This window comes from Haemaphysalis longicornis, unplaced genomic scaffold (genome assembly GCF_048455015.1).
Source record: "Haemaphysalis longicornis isolate Haplotype H1 unplaced genomic scaffold, Haemaphysalis longicornis Haplotype H1 scaffold_8, whole genome shotgun sequence".
Lineage (NCBI taxonomy): Eukaryota > Metazoa > Arthropoda > Arachnida > Ixodida > Ixodidae > Haemaphysalis > Haemaphysalis longicornis.
Window position 1 is genome coordinate 24,313,709 of NW_027526445.1, and position 19,802 is coordinate 24,333,510.

A 19,802-nucleotide genomic window follows, 5' to 3' on the forward strand; every position below is an offset into this window, starting at 1 on the left:
CCAGACCACCGAATGCCGTTGGCAGAAGATGGGTGCGCGGGTAAGAAGCGGGCCCGGCCTAAACGGTAATGACCGATGATATCACTCTACGATAACAGCCTGTCCCTGCCTGACATTGGGACGAGTTCCGTATCGGAAGGGCCGTCCGCTCGGTCGGTAAAGCCTCGAGCGGCTTCGTGCGCAGACTCGTTCCCTGCAAGGCCGGAGTGGGCGGGGGTCCAAATTAAGTTGATCTTGCCGGTCCGGTTTTCGAAGTGGAGACCAGAAATGAGGATTGCGGACGCCTTTCTTGATACGTGTCCTCGTGAGAAATTTAGAATTGCTGATTTGGAGTCGCTGATGATTGTCTTGATTTTTGTGGAGGCAACCATGGCTAAAACAATGGCTGCCTCTTCTCCAACCACCGAGTCTCTCGCTCGGATAGAGCAGGAGGCGATGGTGTTGCCCTGATTGTTGACCACCGCTATGGCCATTGCCTCGCGACCAGCATAATCAGCCGCGTCCGCATAGACAACGTTCTCGACTTTCGCAAAGCGTCTTTGCAGGGCACGGGCTCTGGCCTCTCGCCGCTCCTTGTTATGTGCAGGATGCATATTACGCGGAAGCGGAGAGACCTGAATATTTTTCTGTATTGTTGACGGGATCGCGAAACTAGTAGGCGCACTGTAGGGGTGAGCTATACCCAGCGGGTCGAGTATGTGGCCCCCCGTTGTGCTGTACGTCAGCCGTACGAGTTGCCCTAGCCGTTGAGCCCCGATGAGTTCGTCCAGACTATTTGTCAGGCCCAGCGCCTCAAATCGCTAGGTGGATGTGTTTAGTGGGAGACCGATGGCCCGCTTGTAGGATCTGCGGAGGAGAGCGTCTATTTTATTTGCCTCTGCCCGCTGTAGCCGGAGGTAGGGAGTGGCGTACGTCACCCGACTTATTACGAAGGCCTGTTCGAGGCCTAGGAGGTTGGCTTGTTTCATTCCATGGTTGCGACCAGCTATCTTGGATATTAGCCTGGTTGTTTGGTGCACAACGTTTTCGAGCGCTAGCAAGAATTCAGAATTGTATCCATTCGCTTGTATTCGAAGCCGAAGAACGCGAATACTCGAGACGATGGGAATGCGGTGCGAACTGGCGGCAAAAAGTTGGATTGAAGGGGGAGTTGAAGTAGATTTCCTCCCTCTACTGGTGGGACGGTAGATAAGAAGCTCTGATTTTTCGGGTGAGCAGCTGAGGCCCCGGGGTGGAACGTATTTTTCGACTGTGTTAATGGCTTTCTGGAGAGTGTCCTCAATGTGACCGTCACTACCGCCGCACACCCACAGTGTTACATCGTCGGCGTAAAGACTACGGTGGAGCTCTTCCATGCTAGTGAGGAGATTGGGCCGACCGATCATTGCCACATTGAAAAGGAAGGGGGAAAGAACCGAACCCTGGGGGGTTCCCCTACTGCCTAGGTGAATTTTGTCTGATTTTAAGTCCTCCAATAATGATAGTTGCTGTTCGATCGGTGAGGAAGTTGCGAATGTAGTTGTACACCCTCCTTCCGATCCCCAGGCTGTTGAGATTCTCTAGGATTGCCGAATGTTTGAAGTTATCAAAGGCTTTAACCAGGTCGAGCCCGAGGACGGCACGAGCATCTGTTGACGAGGAGCGCGCTCCGTCAATAACGTCGTGTTTCAGTCTAAGCATCACATCCTGTGTCGAGAGTTTGCGGCGGAAGCCAATCATGGTGTGTGGGTATAAAGAATTTTTTCCCATGTAGGTGTTGATCCTGATTAGGATGACATGCTCCAGGAGTTTTCCTACACAAGAGGTGAGGGAAAATGGATGAAGGTTTTCAATTTGGAGCTTTTTCCGGGTTTTGGGGATGGTGGTTACGTTTGCCGTTTTCCATTGAGTGGGAATGTGGCCCGCATCCCAACACACGCTAAAGTAGCGCGTGAAAGCCTCGATGGAGTCGTCATCTAGGTTGCGGAGTACCTTATGTGTTATGCCGTCCGGCCCCGGCGCTGAGCCCATCCGTAGGGCCGCAACGACATCCCGTACCTCGGTTAAGGGGAGGGGACTGTCGAGGAAGGCGTTATCACTGCCCGAGTAAGGGAAGAGCGTTTCGGTAGCCGAATGGGCAATGTAAATATCCTGAAGGGCCTGGAGAAGCTGTTTGTTGGTTCCGTTAAATTCGTGGAGGACAATACTTAGATTGTGTCGTTGCGTGGTCTTACTTTTGTCACGGTCTATTAGACAACGCATGATCCGCCATGTGTTAGCCATCCCGATCACTTTCTCCATGCGATCACAAGCTGCGTGCCAATTTTGTCGAAAGAGTTGCTGAGTATAGTCTTCGATTTCCCTGTCAAGTTGGGCAAGCCGACGACGCAGGTTGCGATTTAGTTTATACTTGCTAAGTCGATGTCGTAGACTGTTCTTGGCCTCCCACATGTGAAGAAGCCGTGCGTCTGCTTGAAACAGGCCTGCCTCTGCGGTTATACTTTTGGTAGCTGTGTCAGCATCTCCATGTAGTTGCTCAGCCTATGCCTCAATATCGACTATCTCTGCCGCTCCCGAGTCGAATTTTGAGTCAGAGTGGAAAGCTCGTTCTGCTGCACGAATTTTTCGAAACGCGTCCCAGTCGACCAGTCGAAGCGTTTTTCCTGATTTATGCGTAACGCCGCTGAAAACGCTTGTGATAGCTAAGATGTAATGGTCGCTCCCAGGATTTTCTTGTGTGTTAAGCCACGTGGCCTCTCCTCATGTTTTTAGTGAAGCATAGGTCAGGCGTCGTGTCTCCACTCACACTATTGCCGATTCGGGTTGGGTACAATGGGTCTGTAACAAAGCTGAGACCTTATTGATGAGCGTGTACCCAACGGCTACGACCCTTAACAGTGTCCCGTTTGTACCCCCACTCGGTATCGTGGGCATTAAAGTCGCCTACAATAAGTAAAGCTTGGCCACGGGAGATTTGTAGAGTTTTCCTTAAGAGGTTGGTGAATTTTGACTTGTTCTTGGGCGGGCTATATACGTTTAGGACAAACATGCTACCACAGTACTTTTTCCGGGTTGGAATTAACTCTACGAAAACGTGAACCGCCGACGCTGTGTTCGCGCCGGTCTCGTGGCGAATGGCCGTGAGGTTGCGCCTAACGAGGTTGGTGACAGCCGGTTTTAATTTGGATGATGTTACGGCTGTGTCTTCCTCCATGTCGGAGGAGGATTTGTAATTTTGGAGCCTGGCAGAAGCACCAGTTTCTTCGACAGGAAAGGCGTCCGAGTGGTTAAGTTTTATGTGATGTTCGAGTTTCGCTCGCTTGCGTCGAAACCCTCGGCCGTTCCATTTCCAGACGGTAAGTTCGTCAGGCTTACGGGTGCTCTGATTAAGGGAATTAAGCATGGTCCGCAGGAGTTTTGAAACTGTCCGCTGAGGATGGACGGAAGTAAGGTTTGGTGGGTTTGATGGGTACCGCTCCCCCATCGCGCATCGGTCTCAGAGAGGTGTTGTGGCGCGCGCGTTCTGACTGGCGATCTTAGAATTAATAGTGTCTGCGAATTTGTCAAGCATGTTGTCGAATTTTGAATTGAGGTTCTGACAAAGGGTTTCACTGAGCTGGTCCCCGAATTTCTGGAGCATGGTCTGAGTGACATACTGAACCTGACTATCAGGTCCGGGGTGTGCGGTTTGATTTTCGGGTTGTGACTCCGTGGCCCTGCATTTCAGCGGCGGAGAGGTAGCATGGACTGTACCCATCGCGCTTCCGGAATTGCGCTCCAATATTTCCGAGGCCACTGGTAGGTCGGAGCTGCCGGTAATGTCCATCACGCTTGCGGAGTTAGGCACAGGCAATTCTGCGGCCACTGGGTCAGCGCTGCCTTTAGCTTGGGGGTGCTGTTCTGCGGTAGTAGGGGCGTGGGTGAAATTAGTTTGGGCTGGACTGCCTTTGAGTTGAGCTAGCTGTGCTTTGAGCGCTCGGTTATCCAAGAGAACCATCTCTAGCATTTGGCGGATTCGGGTAAGTAGGGAACGCGAATTGGAGTCTAAGTTGCAAATGTTTTGATCCAGTGTGCCCCTACCCTTCAGCTCATTTGTAGCGTGGGAGACCGTAGCTGCCCAGCTCACCTCTTTTTTGTGGTTGTTGTGGGTGGTCCTTTCGCCGCCGCATGACGTGGATCGGGATGGTCGCCGCTGGAGGCTCCGGCCCTCTTTGCTCGGTTGACGACGACGCGACGATGATCTCGAACAGCTGGGGCCTTGGGCGGAGGGGTCCCGGATTCCCGTTCGGCGGCCTGTGTCTCGCCTGCTTTGCCGCACTTCTTGGGGCAACGGGGGAAGAAGCTCGAACGATCCCGTCCTCTGTGCAGAGCCCCACCGGATTTAAGAAGTCTGGACGAGTTGCCTCCGTCAGGATTACTGTGTTGTTGCCGGCGGGCTTCCTGCTCCTTCCTGCGCTGCTTGTCCCACTTGTGCTTCTTCAGTACGTAGGGGGTTTAAAAGCGGAGTCGGTATTTCTTGTGCCCGGTGGCGTGGTCCTTGCCGCAGAGTGCACACTTGGGCGCGCACGAGTGGTCCTCGCCCGGTGTCTCTTTGCCGCAGAGCTTGCATATCATCTCATCTGGGACTGGGCAGACATCCACGCGGTGTCCCAGTCGGCCGCATCCGTCGCAGATTTCATGGCGCTTCTTCTGAAGGAAGCAGCGGTACTCGGCCCCGCGGTAGTAGATGTAGTGCGGGACCGTTTTACCCTCGAAAACGATAATTACTGAGTTGGTCCGGCCCATTCGTCTTGCCTGAAGAATGGTGGGATTTTTCTTGTATACCAGCTGTTAGTGATGTCTGTGGCACTGTCGTAGTCTGGGACATTATCAATTACACCCTTGACGGTGTCTTCCGGTGGTGCCGCATACGCGGTGACCTCGTACATCTTTCCTCCGATGTGGAGTGCCTTCACGTCGTTGTTTGTTTGGGCACGTTGCATACTTGGTGTGCTCGCAACGATGATATTTTTCTCCGAATTAATACGGAGATCTTCGACTGCCTCATCGTAGGTAAGGCCGGTTGCACGCAGCACCCCGTCAGGAAGCCCCGCGTGGCTGACTTTGGTTACATCGAGGCCTGTTCTCGGCCGGAGCACTATCTTTATATCTTCACTCTGCAAGTGCGGTTGACGCGGCGCCCGATTCTGTCTTCGTAGTGACTGTTGCGCTCGCGGCTTTCGATCCGGCTCACGAGAGCCAACGGCACCTTGCTCGAGAGGATGTTCTGCTGTTGGGCTCAGCTTCACAAGGGCGCGAGCGCCTCGCCGGCGGTGGCTTGCTAGCCAGTCAGCTTCCTCCGTGATATCTTCCGGTAAGATTTGCTCACCCTCTACTTCGATGCCATCTATTGCGCTGCTCCGGCTCTCGGGGGAAGTCGCCTGAAGCCTCGATGGATGCCGGAGATGGATGGAAGTGGCTAGGGCAAGGCCACCGCCGTCGTTCCACCTCGGTGCACCGAAGCTGCAGTTAGGGTTAGCGCTGGCTCCAGCCTAGGGCAGGGAAGCCGGCTCAAAAGGCCGGTCCGTAGTCAAAACCTCCAGGGGTTGGTGTCCCTCGGTGTCGGAGAACTTCGGGTGCTCCCTGTGATAGGTTTCGCGAGGTTATCTTGAGTGGGTTTGCCACAAATAGCGTGAAAAGGTAGAGCTGACGTGGTAGAGCTGAGGGAAATTTTCCAGGGGTTCTGAGATGTCTCACACATATACTGATGTAGATTTCACAGGTGTTACTGAGGTAGAGGTCTCGGAGTCCATCGCCGAACAGACATTGCCTTCCGCTACAGCGTATGCAGTGGAGCTGTGGTGTCGTCTAATTTCTGCTTTCATTACCAATTTTAGTTTGCATCGTTTCTTTCTCTCTGTTAATGGGACTGACAGGCTTGGCCAATAGACCTTTTCGGCACCAAAAATACTGGATCTTCGCAAGCATGCATCCGCCTGCTTGCGAAGTATATCAACGCCAGAAATATGGCGGTGCATTCAATTTTATTCGCGGCTACCGTAGCTTGCATAGGGGGAACGATGAAGCCCGATAGCTTTTCTTGCCTTAAATAAGGGAGCTTTGGTTGCATCACTTGCAGTATTAGCATAATAGGCCTCGCCTACAAGATCGGTGCGGAAGAAACAAGCGTTAGCACTGCCGAAATTTGTGAAATACGACCAAAACGAATCACTCGACAATTTTCTTTGGCAGCCTCTGTTAGGGCACCAAATTCTTGTGTACCCGCAGTGTTTTCAGGCGTGGTCAAGAAGATTGGAGCTTAGGTGCTGGTGTTGTGTTTTGAAAGTTCATGGTTCGAATCTTGGCAAAACCTCACGGATTTTTGCTTTTTTTTTCAATCAGGGTATTCTGGACTTTGTTTTCAGGCAAAAAGCCAAAGTACCTTGCCGTTTAACCTACAAGTGAAATTTGCTTTGCTCACGCTTTGAATGCATGAAGGTGCAGTCGGTGCATAACATCAAGGTTAAATCAAGTAGCAAGTAATGTCATGCTAATTGCGTCTCCGTTCATCACCCTATCTTATTTTGTTTATATTTGACGGAAATGACTATCGACCCCCCAACCAAAAAAACCTTACAAGGCTCGTAGGCAACGTCGTTTGTAAACTAATTCTGCACTAATCCCTGCATCTTTCCGTGAGTTTCGGTATTGGACTACTGTTTTGAAGCTCACAGGCTCAAAGCAATATCGGTGGTTTACAATACTTCCGCAAAACCCCTCGTTACAAAACCTATCGGTAACTTCAATACAGTACGCCCGCGGAGAGTTTGAAAATAAACTATAGCAGATATAGCTAAAATAAATGTAACATCGATAGGCATGTTCGGAGTTAAAAAAGGACCTACCAGCAAAATATGAACAACATCAGCAAAATATGTCTAAATATTGTCCACAAATGAAGCAGCAGCTACATCCACAGTAAGTCTTTAGCAACGTTAAAAGGACGTCCGACATTAGGGTACCAGACGTTATCTCAGCATCCAAAAATTTTCTTTAAAATGTTGCACGTTGTACGGATGTCTGTTAGAGATACTGCTGGGACATATACGTTCGGATCTTTTTGGGACGTCGCAGAGATGTTAGTGGTTTGCTGGGTATATGTGGCCAATGGTACAGTCGAAGGTCATCATCATGATCATCATCACCTGACTATCTACGCCCAGTTCAGGGCAAACGCTTCTCCCATTATTTTTCAACTACCTCGGTCCTGTGCTAACTGCGATCAATTTAGCCCTGCAAACGTCTTGATCTCATTTGCCCATGTAACTTTCTTCCGCGCCCTGCAACGCTTGCCTTCACTAAGGATCCACTCTGGTACTGGTAATGACCAACCTCTGGTTGGTCATTACCAGTACCAGAGTACCAACCTCTGGTACTGGTACCAACTGGTACCAGAGTACCAACCCGTTGGTCATTACCAGTACCAACCTCTGGTAATGACCAACGGGTATCTTGCCTTCGCATTACATGACCTGTCCACGTCCGTTTCTTCTTCTTAATTTCTGCTGAGATGTACTTAACACGCGTTTATTCCATTACCCACACTGCTCTATCCTTGTTCCTTAATGTTACACTTATCATTTTCCGCTCCATTGCCCGCTGAAGGTATTATCGTTATTTTATATCTGCACACAAGCTGTAGTCGGTTTTGCGTAGGTAAATGAATAACCACGCGCCAAAAATGTGTTCCATCAAAAAACTTTTATACCACTTCGTAACTGGCAGTGACCATAGGTAGTCTGTAATAGCGAGCGTTGGGGCTACTTCTGCAAAAATGCTGCCCTCTCATTGTGTCCTGGTGTACCTTATTCGCGGTTAGCATACGTTTTGGGTAACGAGCTTGTAAAACTTGGAAGGCCGACACTTTTTTCATTGTTGAAATCGTCGGGCTCCCTTATTCACGGTACCTTCATGGTGCTTTTGCAATGACTTAGAGAATAATGAAGCCAACTTCAAAATTCAGATGGGACGACTGTGGAAATCGTGGAGGGGGGAAGGGGCGTCTTCCCTAGCTCAAACCTGGCCTTTTATTACTTAACGTGACGCCGCTTGAAACACTCACAATTGGCTACGCGGCTCTCCTCACAAACGCCACCATTTTTCTTCGGAAAAGAGCATTCTCTTACGACTACCGATCTTATCGGTGCATAGGATACCGATTGCGCCGAGTGCACACGGTCTTTATCAATTTGTAAAACACCTGGACGTCACAGCTTACGCCATCACTAGGGGCAGCCAATACCCGAAGCACGCTTCTGCAGTCAAACATCTGCGCCTTGAACCGAAGCTCCACATACGTGCCCATATGTTCATTACCTCCTCGCATCTTCCCCTGACTGTTCTTGGCCTAGCATCTTCCTCCTCACCGCTTTGATGCACCGAGGTGACGTCGACGGCCGACTTTGGTTCCATTCAGAACATCTGCACCACGACGAGCACTCCCCACGCCTCCTCGTGGGATTTTCGCCGCATGGCGTGTTCCACTCACACTTCTTGGCCCAACATTTCTCCTCTCCACTTTGATACAACGGTTTTTCACCGACGCGCGGCAGGGCTCAAACTCAAGCATAAAAACATCTCGTCTGTTAAAAGCCAGCCAGATTTTATCTTCATTACATAAACGGCTGATAGCTTTATCCGCAATATCTGCGACGATAAAGTTAATTGTAACGTTTAACGCGCAGACTAACCCAGGCGAGGAGGAGGCAAGCCGTTGTGGAGGGCTCCGGGTGAATTTTGACCACCTGGGGATCTTTAACCTGCTCCAAAATTTCGTACACTGGGGCGTTTGTGCTTTTAGCGTCCATCAGAAAAGCGGCCGCCGTGGCCCGAAGCCACCGCGGTGAACTTGCGACGATAAGTGATATTGCAGCTAGTTGGTCAGTCGAGAAGTAAAACACCGTGTGATTTGTTTTCGGATCGCGTCGATAAACACGAGTTACAAAAGTTATTCTTAAGCATACCCCTCCCGTTCACGCACATGTATTTACAGGCGACAATAATTTCTGTAAATCTTTTCACCTCCAGGGTTACTTACAAAAGTAGAGGAATCTCGGCGTCTGGTTGTTGGGACACACACTAGTATCACTTCTTTCAAGATATCTACATTCCATGGAGAGGTACTGGACAACATGGAACAGTTGGCTTTCATAGCAATTTATTTGCCTTACAGAAAGACACCTAAAATTTTCTCCATCCGGGTCCTTTTCAGTTTCTCAGAACTCAAAAAACAGCAAGGCAACTCCGTCTCTCCCTTTTGCGAACCGAAGCCTCCGTATCATTTCGGGGGCGAACGTCAGGGGCCGCGCGGTGCGTGAAACACGAGCTGCCCATTACCGAATAAATCCCGCAGCACCCGCTGAAATTCAGAAACAATTAGTTTTCTTGGATTCGCCAAAAAGAACGATTCTGGTTGGCCCGGGAAAAAAGCGAAAAAAACACCACTTGAGGGATGACAGACAACACCTGCACTAATGCTATAGAGACAACGCACAGAGCATATTTGACATGATTATACTGAACGTTGCTAGAACAACGCATTCTCAGATGAATTTACGAATAAAGCATACAAAAATCATACAAACAAAGCCGTAACAACACAGCATAAAACTAACGGGGAAAAGGATGAATGCAGGTATGATTGTCGAGGGAGAAAGAAAGGAAAATATGTAAAATATGTAAACACAACACTATAAAAAAAGATTAGAGATAGTGCACTTTTAAGGTCAACTAGCGAACATTTTTCAGGAATTACAACCATGTACAATAATTTATTAAGAAAACGGCAGGGTGTGCCGGAGCATTCGTTGTCCGTACATTTTTCAAGAGAAAATATTGTGCGAAATTTTTTTTTTGCGAAAAGTATATTCTTAGAGTTCTTGTCTCAGACACCGTATTTCAAGAAAACTAAGTTCGTTGTGCCAGATATATCGGTTATGTTTTAAGGCTAAATACTATTCGAACATTGTATAAATAGGTGATATCTTTAAACGAGTAAACACTCTTTCCGTGTTACCGAGGTAGTCTACGTTTGTAATATATCTTGCGACTTTCTTCTGAACCATATGCATTTCATTAGGATTTAGTTTTGTGTTGATACCCGAAACAATGAAACAGCAATTTAGGGGTGATACAAAAATTGCATCATGAATTATTTTATATGCTCGGGCCCAAAAGACCTAACTTTTGCGACAATTCCGGTGCGCTTTGCCAAAATACCCAGTGTAAACTGAGTCTCAATGTAACAACTCCTGGTCATATAAGAAATACTCCCAGGATCTGCACGGCATCTACAAACTGCACCCGTAAATTACATATATACACTTATCGGGTGGAGTGGGAACTTGTCTTGCACTGAAAAGAATAGCTGTCGCCTGTTTTGTGCCTATCAGTTAACATAAATTGCACTAGCTCATGTCTAGATAAACTGCACATTAGATACACAGCACTGGCAAAAGACTTCTACTTACCGGCGTCTGCGATACAAAACGCCAATTCGGAGACCGCGGTTGGTGTAGCGGTGAATGTTTCGGTTGTCTTGTTTATAACATTTTAGTAACAACTGGTTCTAACCCCACTGTAGGTCAAGAGAACACTGCAAACCTTGCCGACATCGCCGCATGCACAAAAATAGTTTTAAGCTTACCCACATTGACGTGAATGAGGCAAGCTGTAGAAGTGTGTAATATACGTGGTAATTCCTTCGGCTCTCCTTTATCCGCCTGCCATTCAGTGTCCGGTCGACTCGTGGTACAAAATAGGTGCTTCTAGTAGTGTGCAGTAGTAACAGTATTGGTGTAGAGATATGGCACAGCGTGTAGTGAGTATGGTTTCCTGCCTGAGAAACAATTTTTATTTTTTTATTTCGAGAATTTCAACTATTGACAATTTTGGCGACCATTGTAGCATTTAACGACGACGCGTCTCTGTGGTGGTTATTATTATATTATTTTATTAGGTGTAAGCCAAGAGGAGCCCAGTATGATCATTGTTTATTAACGACAACATAAAACTTTCGCTCGTACATGTCCATTGGAATAAACGACTACACACTGTTGGGTGCGCTGCAGTAGAACTCGGGTGAAAAGCCGAAAGTCAAATGACACATGACAGTTCATATTCAGCAACTTTAAACAAACATTTTGGCACACTGGTGCTTCTGTCGCTGGTTTAAACTATTTGCCGCAGCCAAGAAATCAGGTGCGTATGCGTTTGCGTCAGTGCAAAAGAAGTGCCGTGATCGCGGGTGGTCTGTGACCACGGGCCGTCTTAAGCGCTAGCATTTTAACCCCTCGACAGTAGTACGGCTCCCACCATGAATTTTTAAGCGGAGTGATACTCGGACACTTACCCGACGGGCAGATCTGGCAATTCTTATTAGACCTCTACCGTCGCCCCCAATCCACCCTACGAACGTGGTGGGGAGCGAAGACAAACGAGTACGTGACACAAAATGATATTGTTTCGGGCTGAACTCATAACGAATGCAAAAAGCAAAAGGCCGATGTTTTTTTTTATTGGCATACTGGTTGGTGGCCCAGTAAAACTTAGCAGGCCTACACTTTTTTGATAGCAGACAAACGCTGTGCCGCCTTCTTCGCGGTACTTTCATGATGCTGCTGAAACGGCTACATTTCATCTAAATTAATTATCCGCGTTATAGTATGCTAAACAATCTTTTCTGCGGAAATGTTTTCGTGCCCAGGTTATCGTTTCAGGAGTAAGACGAAACATGATTTCTTTCGGAATCAGGCTGATGAAACATGACTTACATCAGTAAAACATCAATATACTTCTCGCTGTTACGTGTATGTCTTTATAGACGATGGTTATTTCTAAATCTTTACACCTTCATGCTACTTCTGACATGTAAATGAAAGCCGTCTTGGGATCGTTAGGGAAAAAGTCAGTTTCACGTCTTCCACGATACCTTCAAAAGATTGACAGAAATTGTGCATCGCGGGGAAGTTTGCTTTTCTCGCTGGGTATTAGGCTTACGGAAAGACCCCAAGTAATTCTGTTTCCAGAGTCCCATTCTGCTTTTCCTTAGCGCAGCAACTCCGACGGAGTCTTTTCCGGAGACAAGCCTACGTAACATGTTGGGGACGACGTTCCCAAGCCACGCCGTGGATGAATCAAAAGCGAGCTGCCGATGACTGTGGAAACACCACAGCACACGCTAGACACGGGAAACCAAGACTGTCAAAAGGCTTCCTGGTACTAGCGTCCTTGATGCAAAACATTCTTTCCGGTGCAATGCTTCTAGTAACTATACAAGTTTTTTTAGTTTTTTTGCTGTTTTAGAAACAACTCTGTTGATTCGCACTTTATATATACGAAAATTGTCCATTTTGTAGTTAATTTCAAAACTTTGAGCACTAATGCAAAAAAACGTTTTTGATATTTTACTGTGTTGACATAAATTAGGCAATTTTTAGAAAATATGGTTCCTATATACTAGTTTATTAAGCTTGCTACTCCATGTCACGTATTCAATGTCTCGTTTTGCAGTTGTGGTATAATCTTTAGCGGTGGAGTGAAATATCGAAAGTGCTTTGGCATGTATGGTGTGATGTTGTGGTGCTTTGGTGTGATGATTTGGTGCCTGAGAAACAGTTTTCGATTGCAACCATTCGAACTACAGTAGATTCTCGATAAATGAAAATGGCTTAAATTCCCGCTTAAATGGAACATTAGAATGTAAACAGAGTTACTTGATATAGAAGTTGCGAAACTCCCCATAGCAACCATGTATCAAAATCTTCCCGACGATTGGTCCACTGTTCTGGATCTTGTTTTACAGCGGCGGGATCTTTTGGTGGCAAAATGAACTACACGATTTGCTTCGCCGCTCAAGGACCTGGGCGAAAAATGGTTGTTGAGTGCTTTCGTAAATTTGTTACGCCAAAGGAGCCCAATGTCTTGAACTATGTAAGTGTTTTTATATACAAACGGAGCAAAAGTAGTAAAAAAATACGGCCACCGGGTTAACCGTTGCTTACGCGCTGTCGTCTGCTGCGCGTCCGCTTCGGTATTAAGCCGGCAAAAACAAATAGTACCCTTCCACGGATTTATTCCATCTAAAACTGATTATCTAGAGCCCCTAGTGCAGCTACTAGATTAGTTTTGGCATACAATGAGCTGTAGGGAAAACAATAACTCCAAAATTTGGTACATCAGTTCCGACCTTGATTGTGCCTGAGTGCCCGAACAAGCGCAAATTGACCGAGGCAGATTGGCGGACGCAGAAACAATCGCCACCTGAAAACCGGAGTTAAGATAGCAATGCATAACTTAATAAAGCACAAAAATAAAGAAATACGCACTTTACAACAAAATTTAACGTCAAGTTGTCAGTCTGAATAATTATTTTGTTTTTTGGATAGTGCATTTTGCAGCCGCAGGAGTGCCACGGTATGCACGATCCAAAGCAGGGGGGTCCAGGTGCAAGCCGGTTTTCAAGGCGGAGCTTCGCACTGCCTACATCGACGAGCTCTGGCCTGAAAACTAGGTGGTTTTGTTTTCTATTCAGATAATGTAAAAAAAAAAGCTTTCGGCAATCGGAACTAAAGTTTCCGTGTCATTGTACAAAGGGAACCAGAAATGGAACTTCTTTTGAAATCTAGTGGCACGAGAATCAGCTTTGTACGGCTCCGCCTGTTTCGTTTTTTTTCTTCCTCCATGATTTGCAGCCTCGTTGACCTCGTAAGCCTCGTCTCGTTACTGGTCAGGCGTTTTAGCGCAGCGAATACAACATGGCAGTTCTTGTTCCAGTCGTTTGGTCTCGATTCCATGGGCGAAAGATACAGGGCTCAGCTCTTGCCGCCTAGATCGTGCCTTCGTTGTGCTATTCACGCTTCTTTAAAGCGTCGCCGTGTTCTAACTTAGATTGCTCGTAAGCAATCGTGAAGTAGTCTAGCCACCGCGAAAATGCAGTTGCAAAGACTCGAACAAAAATAATTGATGCATTCTTTAGTGCACAGCGACTCAATGTTGCCTATCCTCTTGTAGTTTTCTTGCTTTCTGAAAAACTACCAGCTACATTCTCTTTGTAGTGCTTAGAGTTCAATGACCTGGTATTAAGAGTGTGTACGCACATAAATTTCAACTTTCGCACATCTGTTTCAGTAAACATAACTCCTGTTAAACGAAGCTAATTTTTTCGGTCCCTTGAAGGTCTGTTTATCGCGAGTGTAGTGTATTGTTATTTTTGGTGACCCATGTAGCATTTACATTACGCGTGTCCCTGTTATTATTATTGCATTCTTTTTCCGGCTGTATGCCATAAGGAGAACAGTATATCCATGTTTTATCAACAATATTATATAACTTTCGGTGGTACACGTTCATTGTAATGGACGACTACGGAGTGTTGGGTGTGCTGGAATGAAACTAAGATCAAAGGCCACAAGTGGTATCAAACAGCATAGTTCATCTTCGGTCACTTTAAAGGGACTCTGCGACACTTACCATCGAGTACTAGGAATGTAGTTTGGGGTAAAGTTTATTGTTCCAGCAATCTTCGCCCGTAAAATTATGAAAATCTGCTCACTATCACCGAAACTACGTGCGATGAGAAATCGCGAGAAATCGTTCCCTCTCAACTCGATTGCGGACAACGCGATTCAAGCTGCGCGCTCTCTCCCGGAGAGGGGGCGAATTGCGGCGTTGTCTTCGGCGGCCTTCGAAAAATGATTGGCGGGCGAAGTTTCTCTTTTGCTCCGCAACGTAGAGAGGCCTATTTCCGGTCTTGCGCTAGAAAAAAGCGCGCAAGGGTGCGGCTTGAAAGCAAGCGCTCGGGCTGATAGGGCGTTTTTGAAGCAATAAGCCTTTGTTGTCGAGTGGTCCCGTTTAAAGAGAAGTTTTGAGCTCATCACTCAAACTCTTCGAACACTCAAAACACAAAAGAAACGGCGAAATTGTGCCTACAAGCTCAGGCATAGAAGAGTTTCTACACAGCGCTGACGACGGCGGAAATGAAAGAAATTACCCGTGAAGTTAACCAGTGACAGCCGATAGAACAGCCATGGCTTCAATGACGTCGTTTAGGCCATCCCAAGGGTGCGTGATGAGAACTGAAGAGAGCGCGGTTGATTTTTCGGCGTCGTTCAGAGCGATTGGCGCGCTCCCCGCTACACATGCACGTGTAATATTTGGCTCAGGTATTTCTCGCAGTGTAATTTAAAGGTCGCGCAGGTATACTTGCACTGCTCAAAGATTGCTGCAGGGTATCTTTAAGGAAACATTTTGGTATAACGGTCCTCCTGTCCCTGGTTTCAACCTGCCGTAGGCGAGAAATCAGGTGCGTGTCTCTTTGCATCAGTGCAAAAGAACTGCCGCTGTCACACATATTTGTCTACATTACTGCGCCCATATAAACGTCGAGCCTACAGGAAGCCAAAGCAGGTACACAGTGTACAAGGCCAACGCCTTTTTAATAGTGTGATTTTGGTTGGGTTTTCACCATAGCTAAGAAAAAAGCTGCCGCATCTTGCAGTAGTGGTGCAAGGCTGGACAAACAGCATAGCTGGTGGTCTCTCTGCAATCGTGGAAGACCCTTCTCTTGCATCTAACAAGGATTTTCGAACGTGTCACTGAAAGTTCTGCATGACTGGCAGGCAGAGATCATTTTGTCCACAGACTTTCACATCTCTTCCAAACATAACCACCTTAGCACGCTCTAGCACCCGCGGCAACCAGCTTCGCTACTAAGGCGTCTCCAGCGCAAGTTGGCATATGTGCTTCCCACTTTTGGCGGGAATGTAGATGAACTGTCGACGGAAACAGCACATGAGATGCCACGCCAAGGACGATGACCGGGCTGTTGTCGAAGTTAGATGCTGGCGGACGGTGGGAACTCCTCAATGGGATCACGCTCATGGGTGATCAATATTTTTTTGCGAGCTCCACATGTGGTGAAAGCCCATATGAAAGCCTGGGTGACGCATGGCACACCTCACGAGGTGCATGCCCACGTACGCTTTGCCGGGCTGAGTTTCCTGGTGACGCGCGATGGCGGAACTAAAAGCTGCGTTGCAAACAACCCATGTAATCAAAATGACGTAGAAGATATGCGAGGTAAACAAGTGTTCCCAGAATAGACAACGCGCGAGCAGGGCGAGCGTAGAAGAATTTAATTGTATTAAGAATTGATTGCATTCATTACGGGAGGAGCGTAAGGGACGTGGCACAGCGTCAGGGCAAGAGTGAGAACAAAACAATTCACCCGGTGGACGGTAGAGGAATAATCTCTTTCAACAACACTTCTGGGTGTCACTTACACAAACTTCTGATTCATATTGCACTTTCCAATCATTAGAAGTTACCCTTGTTATGCCCTTTTTATAAAATTTTCAGTTCGTCTAAGAATTTCTCGGATATACTTCGGAAAATCCCAGGGTTTTTCCTTCATGTGGCACGTAAACTATGGACAATCTGTTCAGTGTTAGCTTGGTAGGCTGTTTAACCACACTCAAACGCTCTTCCCAGCTATCACTTAACAGATTATTATTTCAACTCTTTTTTGAAAAAAGTGTTCAACTCTCAAGATTAAAAAAAACACGTCCCTGCGTTTCTGCAGCTGCCCCTGTCATAGTAACGATTTCCCGCTCAAGCCGGGGGAAGTTCGCAAGCGTTGTAGTCCCACAGAAGAGCTAATCACCAGGCCGGGTAGTCCCTTGTACCTATTTTACCGTAAGGTCCCGGCCGCCACCAAGGCACGCGAATGCACATGGTGCATTCCACAGCCACGGAGGACGCTCAACTCGCAACCGCCTGTGGCAGGACATGCCGCCACACTCTCACCCCCGGCAATGGCGAACGCGGAATGATGTCTGGGGACCTCGCCAGATGGACAAGTGTCAGGGGCCCCTCGCAATGGTGAGGGTAGCTTTTCAGGGCTGAATTACCCTTTGAATGGTTCGCATTCGACAGGGACGCCTTTACCCATTAAAGAAACCATTAGGTGCCCGGTGGTATTAGGATTCAAACCCGGTAACTCCCGCATACGAGGCAAGTACCGTACAATTGAGTCATCGCTGTTGTTTAAATTTACGACCCCCTCCATTTCAGAATTTATTGACGAAGTCGGGTAATTTCCCAACCACTAGATCCCCTGTGCAAGGAATATTTGTATCAATTTGCTACTGGTTGGTGCCCAGCGGTACCGAAGTACCTACCTCTTTTTTGTTACCAATGACCCTGTCCATTGTGGTATTACGGTTTCCAGGATCCGCCAGCATGGAAGGCGCCTCTACACATTGTTATTCCTATAGGTAACCAGCGGCTGAAGTCTGCCTAAGTGGAAGAGTGTGTACAAGCCCTTTATTCATTGCCGAGGCAGTACAGGGGACGCTTGTAAGCTTCCGACCGGTAGCTGCCAAGCGGTCCCGGACCTCGCCCGAAAAGGTTGGACGGACCTCCCACGTGGCCTTGCACGGCTGCTTGTAGTCATTATCGAAGCTCTTATTCCCACGTCCGAGGCATGCAGAGGCTCAAGCGACGCTTGTACGCTTTAGAGAAACCGGTGGGTATCCGGCAGCCCAGGATTCCAACCTCTTACCTCCAACTACAATACGAGTGTTTTCACACTCTACCATCGCCGTTCATACGGAAGTGCAAAGTTCAGGAACTTTTCTTTCCTTTTTTTAAATTGGAAGTGTCAATAAGGTCAATCTATTGAGTAACAGTGGCAAGCGCGTTTATACATAGGTAAAAACACTGACATGCGGAAAGACTCCACCTATACGTGGTAGTGTCCAAGAGTGTATTCTATCCCGTCCATTTTCACGTCTAATTCTTATTCGCTCCTTATAGAGCTTATTAACCCACACCATTTCTCGTTCACAATACTCGAGATTTATTCGTTTCCATTCAGGTTTCCATAGAGATTTTTTCTGCCATTGCTGAATTTATTCTCAAGCTTTCCCCACACTCTATAAACAGGGCAAATCGAGGGGATACGATTGATCATTCAGTTATTCTCCCTTTACTTGTATCCCTTAATTTCCTAAGTGACCAGTCCTAAAACCCACCGCTTATATTGAAAGCTATGTCACAGTATTTTTTAGATGAAAAAGAACGGCACCTATCGCTTACCTAAAAGATGCATCTGCGCTCACGCGAACACACCCAGCCATGTTCACGCATTAAAAATGATTTGGCAACCGTCCGCCTTGAAAAAATAGGGTGGGATGACTTCCTACTTTGAATAATCAACAAATAACAATAAGTCATGCCAATGTACGTTCGTGCAGATATATAATCATTTTAAAACCATGATGCCTCGTACTTTTTAACAGATTTTGAACAAAACGTGTGGGGAGGATACATTTGGAAATATCCGCATGAACGTGCTGTGTCCTTATCAACTTTCGTTGAGGTTGTCGTGTAATCACGTCCTCGACAAGTATTGAACCTTAGTTTTCGCATCATAATTCGCACCTATGAAAATGACAAGGTGAGCCATTTGTGGATGCCGACGATTTTTGCTAGGAAACGAAGCGCTTCAGGATGCCGTAAGGGGCTCGTAGTACCATTCTTGTTTGCCGACACTTCATGTGGAAGACAGGAATTTTCAGTTGATCAACTAATGTAGGTTTTGAGTGAAGGCCCTGTCATATGGCGCCCTCCAGTTGGCGCAAACATTGACGGCAACGAGCAGAGCAGTACACTTGTTCTTCCACTCCGCACCAAAACTACCAGGAAAACATTATGTCTGCGCAAATGCTTTTCCTTTCTTTATTATTACCGTTTATTTCTTTCCTTTTATTGCCAGTCTTACCCTCGATGGTGGCGATGACAATAACTGTTTTGTCTACTGGCGGCTCACACCCAAGGAAAGACGAAGGCGAAAATAACATTATTGATTAGTTTTCAGCCATATTTATTCATCCAAGGTGGTCTAGGAACAATTTAAACGGTTACCTCGTGCCATACTGTAACCCTATTTACCATTCTAACAATACCACTTTCTTAAGGACAGATAATAATATCTCTACACCTCAGGCAACCACAACACATCGCCCCCGCTCCCTCAACCTCCTTTTTCAAGGGGGGCCTGTAACCTTTTATTTTGAATCAGTTTTCCTCATGTCTTTTCCTTCCCAGTTCTGCTACGTATGCGGAGACGACATCGACTATCACGATGATTACTTTGTTAATTCTGACCTACTGGCCCACACGGCGCTACACCTACAACACTATGGTTCAAAACATAAAGGACTATCTTTTGTAGGCCTGTTTGTTGGGGGGTATGTAGTTTAGTTTCTCATTAAAGAGGTGGAAGGGGGCCAGTTTACTTCTTTTAAAGACGATAGTCTTTCTTGAGCTACTTAAACGGGAAACGTTTGGTCTGTATGTCTGTATGTCTGTCTGCCACTTGTATTAGCCAGCTTGCAAAAGTGAATGGAAATTGCCCAATAGTCTCATATACCCCCCGCCAAATCTCAACATCTAATTCCGGTGTAAAAATTGTTGAAGAAGAACAATACATTATGCAATTATAAGGATTCAATTTAACACATGAGTGATGATTATTTCAACTGTTCCTTTATTTAAAAAAAAAAAAACTTAGGAATGCTTGGTTTTTGAGCAAGCTTATGAAATACTACATGAACTGCAGAAAACCGTCGGGGGCTGTTGCCCGCGCTACCTGGTGGCATTTAAAAAATCAAACGGCAACAGTTACGAAAGGTTTCTATCTAGGTTCCACGTCCCGCTTAGAATGCACGTGAAGTAAGGAAAGGTGATTCTACAAACGTTGAAGTAGGGCGCCTCGTTTCCCG